The sequence below is a fragment of the Procambarus clarkii genome, chromosome 36 (assembly GCF_040958095.1).
Source record: "Procambarus clarkii isolate CNS0578487 chromosome 36, FALCON_Pclarkii_2.0, whole genome shotgun sequence".
In the NCBI taxonomy this organism is placed as follows: domain Eukaryota; kingdom Metazoa; phylum Arthropoda; class Malacostraca; order Decapoda; family Cambaridae; genus Procambarus; species Procambarus clarkii.
Genome location: NC_091185.1, coordinates 33,227,675 through 33,238,101, shown reverse-complemented (window position 1 = coordinate 33,238,101; position 10,427 = coordinate 33,227,675).

Sequence of the window (10,427 nt, the reverse complement as noted above, 5' to 3'; positions counted from 1 at the left end):
GGGGAGGTGGAGAAGGGTAGGGGAGGTGGTGAATGGTAGGGGAGAAGGTGAATGGTAGGGGAGGTGGTGAATGGTAGGGGAGGAGGTGAATGGTAGGGGAGGTGGTGAATGGTAGGGGAGGTGGTGAATGGTAGGGGAGGTGGTGAATGGTTGTGGAGGTGGTGAATGGTTGGGGAGGTGGTGAATGGTAGGGGAGGTGGTGAATGGTAGGGGAGGAGGTGAATGGTAGGGGAGGTGGTGAATGGTAGGGGAGGTGGTGAATGGTAGGGGAGGTGGTGAATGGTTGTGGAGGTGGTGAATGGTTGGGGAGGTGGTGAATGGTAGGGGAGGTTGTGAATGGTAGGGGAGGTGGTGAATGGTTGTGGAGGTGGTGAATGGTTGGGGAGGTGGTGAATGGTAGGGGAGGTGGTGAATGGTAGGGGAGGAGGTGAATGGTAAGGGAGGTGGTGAATGGTAGGGGAGGTGGTGAATGGTAGGGGAGGTGGTGAATGGTTGTGGAGGTGGTGAATGGTTGGGGAGGTGGTGAATGGTAGGGGAGGAGGTGAATGGTAGAGGAGGTGGGGAATGGTAGGGGAAGAGGTGAATGGTAGGGGAGGTGGTGAATGGTAGGGGAGGTGGTGAATGGTAGGGGAGGTGGTGAATGGTTGTGGAGGTGGTGAATGGTTGGGGAGGTGGTGAATGGTAGGGGAGGTGGTGAATGGTAGGGGAGGTGGTGAATAGTTGTGGAGGTGGTGAATGGTTGGGGAGGTGGTGAATGGTTGGGGAGGTGGAAAATGGTTGGGGAGGTGGTGAATGGTTGGGGAGGTGGTGAATGGTTGGGGAGGTGGTGAATGGTTGGGGAGGTGGAGAATGGTTGGGGAGGTGGTAAATGGTTGGGGAGGTGGTGAATGGTAGGGGAGGAGGTGAATGGTAGGGGAGGTGGTGAATGGTAGGGGAGGAGGTGAATGGTAGGGGAGGTGGAGAATGGTAGGGGAGGTGGTGAATGGTTGGGGAGGTGGTGAATGGTTGTGGAGGTGGTGAATGGTTGGGGAGGTGGTGAACGGTAGGGGAGGAGGTGAATGGTAGGGGAGGTGGTGAATGGTAGGGGAGGAGGTGAATGGTAGGGGAGGTGGAGAATGGTAGGGGAGGTGGTGAATGGTTGCGGAGGTGGTGAATGGTTGGGGAGGTGGAGAATGGTTGGGGAGGTGGTGAATGGTTGGGGAGGTGGAGAATGGTTGGGGAGGTGGTGAATGGTTGGGGAGGTGGAGAATGGTAGGGGAGGTGGTGAATGGTTGGGGAGGTGGTGAATGGTTAGGGAGATGGTGAATGGTTGGGGAGGTGGAGAATGGTTGGGGAGGTGGTGAATGGTTGGGGAGGTGGAGAATGGTAGGGGAAGTGGTGAATGGTTGGGGAGGTGGTGAATGGTTGGGGAGGTGGTGAATGGTTGGGGAGGTGGAGAATGGTTGGGGAGGTGGTGAATGGTAGGGGAGGTGGTGAATGGTAGGGGAGGTGGTGAATGGTTGGGGAGGTGGTGAATGGTTGGGGAGGAGGTGAATGGTTGGGGAGGTGGAGAATGGTTGGGGAGGTGGAGAATGGTTGGGGAGGTGGTGAATGGTTGGGGAGGTGGAGAATGGTTGGGGAGGTGGTGAATGGTTGGGGAGGTGGAGAATGGTAGGGGAGGTGGTGAATGGTTGGGGAGGTGGTGAATGGTTAGGGAGATGGTGAATGGTTGGGGAGGTGGAGAATGGTTGGGGAGGTGGTGAATTGTTGGGGAGGTGGAGAATGGTTGGGGAAGTGGTGAATGGTTGGGGAGGTGGTGAATGGTTGGGGAGGTGGTGAATGGTTGGGGAGGTGGAGAATGGTTGGGGAGGTGGTGAATGGTTGGGGAGGTGGTGAATGGTAGGGGAGGTGGTGAATGGTAGGGGAGGTGGTGAATGGTAGGGGAGGAGGTGAATGTTTGGGGAGGTGAAGAATGGTTGGGGAGGTGGTGAATGGTTGGGGAGGTGGTGAATGGTTGGGGAGGAGGTGAATGGTTGGGGAGGTGGAGAATGTTTGGGGAGGTGGTGAGTGGTTGGGGAGGTGGAGAATGGTTGGGGAGGTGGTAAATGGTTGGGGAGGTGGTGAATGGTTGGGGAGGTGGTGAATGGTAGGGGAGGAGGTGAATGGTAGGGGAGGTGGTGAATGGTAGAGGAGGAGGTGAATGGTAGGGGAGGAGGTGAATGGTTGGGGAGGTGGAGAATGGTAGGGGAGGAGGTGAATGGTAGGGGAGGAGGTGAATGGTTGGGGAGGTGGAGAATGGTTGGGGAGGTGGTGAATGGTAGGGGAGGTGGTGAGTGGTTGGGGAGGTGGAGAATGGTTGGGGAGGTGGTGAATGGTTGGGGAGTTGGAGAATGGTAGGGGAGGAGGTGAATGGTAGGGGAGGTGGTGAATGGTAGGGGAGGTGGTGAATGGTAGGGGAGGAGGTGAATGGTAGGGGAGGTGGAGAATGGTAGGGGAGGAGGTGAATGGTAGGGGAGGAGGTGAATGGTTGGGGAGGTGGAGAATGGTTGGGGAGGTGGTGAATGGTTGGGGAGGTGGAGAATGGTAGGGGAGGAGGTGAATGGTAGGGGAGGTGGTGAATGGTAGAGGAGGAGGTGAATGGTAGGGGAGGAGGTGAATGGTAGGGGAGGTGGTGAATGGTAGGGGAGGTGGTGAATGGTAGGGGAGGTGGAGAATGGTAGGGGAGGTGGTGAATGGTAGGGGAGGAGGTGAATGGTTGGGGAGGTGGAGAATGGTTGGGGAGGTGGTGAATGGTTGGGGAGGTGGAGAATGGTTGGGGAGGTGGAGAATGGTTGGGGAGGTGGAGAATGGTTGGGGAGGTGGTGAATGGTAGGGGAGGTGGTGAATGGTAGGGGAGGTGGAGAATGGTTGGGGAGGTGGAGAATGGTTGGGGAGGTGGTGAATGGTAGGGGAGGTGGTGAATGGTAGGGGAGGTGGAGAATGGTAGGGGAGGTGGTGAATGTTAGGGGAGGAGGTGAATGGTTGGGGAGGTGGTGAATGGTAGGGGAGGTGGAGAATGGTTGGGGAGGTGGAGAATGGTTGGGGAGGTGGTGAATGGTAGGGGAGGTGGTGAATGGTAGGGGAGGTGGAGAATGGTAGGGGAGGTGGTGAATGGTAGGGGAGGTGGTGAATGGTTGGGGAGGTGGTGAATGGTTGGGGAGGTGGTGAATGGTTGGGGAGGTGGAGAATGGTTGGGGAGGTGGAGAATGGTTGGGGAGGTGGTGAATGGTTGGGGAGGTGGAGAATGGTTGGGGAGGTGGTGAATGGTTGGGGAGGTGGAGAATGGTTGGGGAGGTGGAGAATGGTTGGGGAGGTGCAGAATGGTAGGGGAGGTGGTGAATGGAAGGGGAGGTGGAGAATGGTTATTTTGAGATCTTGAGATTCTTCTTGAGATGATTTCGGGGCTTTAGTGTCCCCGCGGCCCGGTCCTCGACCAGGCCTCCACCTCCTGGAAGCAGCCCGTGACAGCTGACTAACACCCAGGTACCTACTTAATTTCCGGGTATACCAGGACTGGTCTGGTATACCCGGACCAGTCAGGTATACCAGGACCTGTATGCGGGTATGCAAGGCCCAGTTGGGTATACCAGACTTGCTCCTCTTCATTTCCTCGGGTATACTAGGACCAGTCAAGCATACCAGGACCAGGCGGGTATACCAGGACCAGGCGGGTATACCAGGACCAGTCGGGTATACCAGGACCAGTCAGGTATACCAGAATTGCTCTTCTTCATCTCCTCGGGTTTACCAGGATCAGTCGGGTATACCAGACCTGCTCTTCTTCATCTCCTCGGGTATACCAGGACTAGTCGGGTATACTAAGACCAGTCAGGTATACCAGATGTACTCTTCTTCTCCTCCTCGGGTATACCATGACAAGTCGGGTATATCAGGACCAGTCGGGTATACCAGGACCAGTCGGGTATACCAGAACCAGTCGGATATACCAGAACCAGTCAGGAATACAAGGGCCAGCCGGGTATATCAGGACCAGTCGGGTATACCAGGATCAGTCGGGTATACCAGGACCAGTCAGGTATACAAGGACCAGTCGGATATACCAGGTCCAGTCGGGAATACAAGGACCGGGCGGGTATTCCAAAACCAGACGGGTATACCAGGACCAGTCAGGTATACCAAGACCAGTCAGGTATACCAGACATGTTCTCCTTCATCTCCTCGGGTATACCAGGACCAGTCGAGTATACCAGGATCTGTTAGCGGGTATACCAGGATCAGTCAGGTATACCAGACCTGCTCTTTTTCATCTCATCGGATATACTAGGGCCATTCGGGTATACCAGGACCAGGAGGGTATACCAGGACCAGGCGGGAATACCACGACCAGTCGGGTATACCACGTCCAGTCGGGTATACCAGGACCAGTCGGGTATACCAGGACCAGTCGTGTATACCAGGACCAGTCGGGTATACAAAGACAAGTTAGGTATACCAGACCTATTCTTCTTCATCTCGTCGGGTTTACCAGAACTAGTCGGGTATACCAGAACTAGTCGGGTATACCAGGACCAGTCAGGTTTACCAGACTTGCTCTTCTTCATCTCCTCGGATATACCAGTACTAGTCGGGTATACGAGTACTAGGCGGGTATACCAGGACTAGTCGGGTATAACAGGACCAGTCGGGTATACCAGATCCAGTGAGGTATACCATGACTAGTCGGGTATACCAGGACCAGTCGGGTATACCAGGACCAGGAGTGTATACCAGGACCAGTCGGATATACCAGGACCAGTCGGGTATACCAGGACCAGTCGGGTATACGAGGACCAGTCGGGTATACGAGGACCAGTCGGGTATACCGGAGTCAGTCGGGAATACCAGGACCAGGCGGGTATACCAGGACAAAGCAGGTATACCAGGGCCAGTTGGGTATACTTAGACCAGTCGGGTATACCAAGATCAGTGAGGTATACCAGGACCAGTAAGGTATACCAGGACCAATCGGAAATATCAGGACCAGGCGGGTATAGCTGGATCAGGCGAGTATACCAGGACAGACGGGTATACCAGGGCCATTTGGGTATACCAGAAAAGTCGGGTATATTAGGACCAGGCGGGTATACCAGGGGCCAATCAGGTATACCAGACCTGCTCTTCTTCATCTCCTCGGGTATACCAGGACCAATCGGGTATACCAGGACCAGTCGGGTATACCAGGACCAGTCAGGTATACCAGGACCAGTCGGGTATACCAGACATACTCTTCTTCATCCCCTCGGGTATTCCAGGACCAGTCGGGTATACCAGGTCTATAGTTGGGTATACCAGGACCAGTCGGGTATACCAGGATCGTCAAGAAACATACAGCGTCTGTGAAGAAACATGATTATCTACTTCTGAGTTAGTGCTTGATCGTCTTTGATTCTTCCTCGCAAGATGGATTACCTGTCGGGTAAACTCCAGCTCTTCAAGTGATAAGGAAAGATTGCATTTCATTCCCCACATTACAATGTGTAATGTGTGAGGAATGTTCACATACTTGACGAAATTATCTTTGTGCAGTCTGATATTTTCAATATTACTTTCGTCTGTTAAAAACTTGTGAAGCTTATTGATGCCGAACATGCAAGACTTGTTGATGTTGACCCACTTCTTTGACGCTTCTGTGTTATTAAGGCGGAGTATGAGTTTTTATTGCTCGTATGGTTGCTTTAGTAAGATTGTGTCCAATGTGTTTATCAACTTCTTCTGTTCTGTAAAATCTAAGTTGAAATTTTATTTTGTTTGTAACTGTGCACTGTGTTAGATAATGTTGCAGTGGTGTGTAGGGCATTTCTCCACAGTGTTGACATTTCCTATAATCTTCCGGAACCTGTAAGCCTACTCCTATGCACATGGGTATCCAAGCCTGATGCGATGTAAGTGTACTTCTGTTGTTTTACTGCTCCCTCTCATCAAACTAAGTGGTTCGTAGTTGGTTCAATTATTTTACCAACTCGCAGATCCGGAGGTTGCAGCCGCCGTGTTGAGGTCACTGTACATCTTCTCCATTTATAATTATTTGCTTAATCTGAGCTAGACTCTTGGTATGTAAATGTCTACATTTCTTCCCGCAGTTGTAAGTTTTCCAACGTCATCTGCACTGTCATACCCTTGTACTCCCACATGACCTGGCACCCAGATCATGAGTATCTGACAACCTTCACTGTACAGTGTTTACATTAATGCTATGATATTATGTCCATCATCACCATTGGTGGTGGTGATCGTGGTGAGTGTTGTGGTGGTGGTGGTGAGTGTTGCGATGGTGGTGGTGAGTGTTGTGATGGTGGTGGTGGTGAGTGTTGTGATGGTGGTGGTGGTGAGTGTTGTGATGGTGGTGGTGGTGAGTGTTGTGATGGTGGTGGTGGTGAGTATTCCGATGGTGGTGGTGGTGAGTGTTGTGATGGTGGTGGTGGTGAGTGTTCTGATGGTGGTGGTGGTGAGTGTTCTGATGGTGGTGGTGGTGAGTGTTGTGATGGTGGTGGTGGTGAGTGTTGTGATGGTGGTGGTGGTGAGTGTTGTGATGGTGGTGGTGGTGAGTGTTCTGATGGTGGTGGTGGTGAGTGTTGTGATGGTGGTGGTGGTGAGTGTTCTGATGGTGGTGGTGGTGAGTGTTCTGATGGTGGTTGTGGTGAGTGTTGTGATGGTGGTGGTGGTGAGTGTTGTGATGGTGGTGGTGGTGAGTGTTCTGATGGTGGTGGTGGTGGTGAGTGTTCTGATGGTGGTGGTGGTGAGTGTTCTGATGGTGGTGGTGGTGAGTGTTCTGATGGTGGTGGTGATGGTGGTGGTGGTGGTGGTGGTGGTGGTGGTGAGTGTTGTGATGTTGGTGGTGTTGAGTGTTGTGATAGTGGTGGTGGTGAGTGTTCTGATGCTGGTGGTGATGGTGATGGTGGTGGTGAGTGTTGTGATGGTGGTGGTGAGTGTTGTGATGGTGGTGGTGGTGACAGTTGTGGTGGTGGTGGTTGTGGTGGTGGTGAGTGTTGTGGTGGTGGTGACTGTTGTGGTGGTGGTGGTGGTGGAGGTGGTGAATGTTGTGATGGTGGTGGTGGAGGTGGTGGTGGTGGTGAGTGGCTTGATGGTGGTGGTGGTGAGTGTTGTGATGGTGATGGTGGTGAGTTTTGTAATGGTCGTGGTGAGTGGTGGTGGTGGTGAGTGACTTGATGGTGGTGGTGGTGGTGGTGGTGGTGGTGGTGGTGGTGGTGGTGGTGCTGATAATTGTGGTGGTGGTGGTGGTGAGTGTTGTGTGTACTCACCTAATTGTGCTTGCGGGGGTTGAGCTCTGGCTCTTTGGTCCCGACTCTCAACCGTCAATGAACAGGTGTACAGGTTCCTGAGCCTATTGGGCTCTATCATATCTACACTTGAAATTGTGTATGGAGTCAGCTTCCACCACATTACTTACTTATGCATTCCATTTGTCAACCACTCTGACACTAAAAAAGTTTTTTCTAATATCTCTGTGGCTCATTTGGGCACTCAGTTTCCACCTGTGTCCCCTTGTGCGTGTTCCCCTTGTGTTAAATAGCCTGTCTTTATCTACCCTATCAATTCCCTTGAGAATCTTGAATGTGGTGATCAGGTCCCCCCTAACTCTTCTGTCTTCCAACGAAGTGAGGTTAAATTCCCGTAGTCTCTCCTCGTAGCTCATACCTATCAGCTCGGGTACTAGTCTGGTGGCAAACCTTTGAACCTATTCCAGTTTAGTCTTATGCTTGACTAGATATAGACTCCATGCTGGAGCCGCATACTCCAGGATTGGTCTGACATATGTGGTATATAATGTTCTGAAAGATTCCTTTCACAAGTTTCTAAAGGCCGTTCTTATCTTAGCCAACCTGGCATATGCTGCTGATGTTATCCTCTTGATATGAGCTTCAGGGGACAGGTCTGGCGTGATATCAACCCCCAGGTCTTTCTCTCTCTCCTATTGCTTAGGTACTCCCTTATCCACTGTAGCGCCCTACCAGTTACTCCTGCCTGTTTCTCCAGCTTATGCATCAATCATTTATGGGGTACTGTGTCAAAGGCTTTCCGACAGTCCAAAAAAATGCAGTCCGCCCATCCTTCTCTTTCTTGCTTAATCTTTGTCACCTGATCGTAGAATTCTATCAAGCCTGTAAGGCAAGATTTACCCTCCTTGAACCAATGTTGATGGGTTGTCACGAAGTCTCTTCTCTCCAGATGTGTTACTAGGTTTTTTCTCACAATCTTCTCCATCACCTTGCATGGTATACAAGTTAAGGACACTGGCCTGTAGTTCAGTGCCACTTGTCTGTCACCCTTTTTGTATATTGGTACTACATTAGCAGTCTTCCATATTTCTGGTAGGTCTCCCGTTTCCAGTGACCTACTATGCACTATGGAGAGTGGCAAGCAAAGTGCTCCTGCACGCTCTTTCAATACCCATGTTAAGATTCCGTCCGGCCCAACAGCTTTTCTCACATCCAGCTCCAATAGGTGCTTTTTGACTTCATCTCTTGTAATTTCGAAGCTTTCCAAGGTCACCTGGTTTGCTGCCACCTCTTCTAGCGCCGTGACTTCTCCCTGTTCTATTGTAAAGACCTCCTGGAACCTTTTGTTGAGTTCTTCACACACCTCTTTGTCATTCTCTGTGTACCTGTCCTCGCCCACCCTCGCCGAAGTTTCATCACCTATTCCTTCACTGTTGTCTTCCTCCTGATGTGACTGTGTAGTAGCTTTGGTTCGGTCTTGGCTTTATTAGCTATATCATTTTCATACCTTTTCTCAAAGACAAAGCTGAAAAAGAGAATACTTAAACAAATATCTAATGAAAATCTCACCGACCTAACAAATTCTCAAAGACCTGAAAGTTGTAGCATTAAATATTATGATAGATATCGTGAGGAGACATTCACATATGGGACTAATAGAACAAGAACTCGGCAATGTGATGTTATAGTGGCCGGAATACGCCTGGGATATAGACATATTTGGCAGCTTTCTCAAAACCCAAATGTCGAGTACACAATGTGTCAACTTTGTGAAAGAGAAAACATGCACTCTCTTGAACATTATATTGTAGAATGTCCCATACTGACTGACTTTCGCCCTCCTGGGCTAAAGTATGCTGTACTCTGTAGTTACTATATGAGTACTGGAACACTTGATGATATATTGGACTTGTATCCAAGATTGACCATGTAATACATCAATCATACAATGTATATATATGATGTAACTATATAACCTGAGCTTGTAAAAGCACCTTCATCACCTTCAGTGATTAAGTGCTTAAATTAATTGCACACTAGTTTCTTTATCAGCTACCTCACCCTGTCAGAGTAAATGAGACAAATGTATGTGAATGCATGTGTGTGTGTATATATGTATGTATATGTGTGTGTGTGTATGTATATGTATGGGTATAAAGTATATATGGAAGCTGATCAGAATTACATTTCACCTTTGTGAATGTACATTAATGACACTATGTAAAAGACACATTTAACACTTTATGTAGGACATACGTAAATCTGTGTATCTATGTATTTACGTATGTAGGTTAGCTTAGCATTTTAAAAGCACCGAATCACCTCCTGTGGTTGAGTGTTCAATAAACCCTTGAACTGTATGTTTAACACTTCTCTAACCCTGTCCATGGAGGACAGAAGAAAATGTATATATGCTGGTTAGCATTGTAAATGTGTGGCCACGTCTGTGGTAGAAAATAATAATAATAAAAAAAAAAAAACCTTTTCTCAGCTGCTCTTCTCACACTAACATACTCGTTCCTGGTTCTCTGGTATCTCTCTCTACTTTCTGATATGCTGTTATTACGGAAGTTCGTCCATGCCCTTTTGTTCAGCTCCTTTGCTTTCATACATTCCTTATTAAACCACGGATTCTTCCTTTGCTTCTCTGTTTTTTCCTGTCGGGTTGGGACAAACCTGCTTACAGCCTCCTGACATTTTTGAGTGACATAGTCCATCATGTCTTGTACGGACTTGGTTCTGAGTTCTGTGTCCCAATGTATATCCCATAGGAATTTATTCATCTCCTCATAGTTTCCCTTTCGGTACGCCAGCCCTTTGTTTCCCAGTTCTTTTTTGGGGGTGATAATTCCTAGCTCAACCAGGTACTCAAAGCTCAATGCACTATGATCACTCATTCCCAAGGGAGCTTCCAACTTAACTTCCCTTATATCCGACTCATTTAGGGTAAATATCAGATCAAGCAAGGCTGGTTCATTCCCTCCTCTCATTCCTGTCGGTCCCCTGACGTGTTGACTTAGAAAGTTTCTTGTTGCCACATCCAGCAGCTTAGCTCTCCATGTGTCTGGGCCTCCATGTGGGTCTCTGTTCCCCCAATCTATCTTTCTATGGTTGAAGTCTCACATGATTAGTAGTCTGGATCTGTTCCTGCTAGCCACAGAAGCTGCTCTC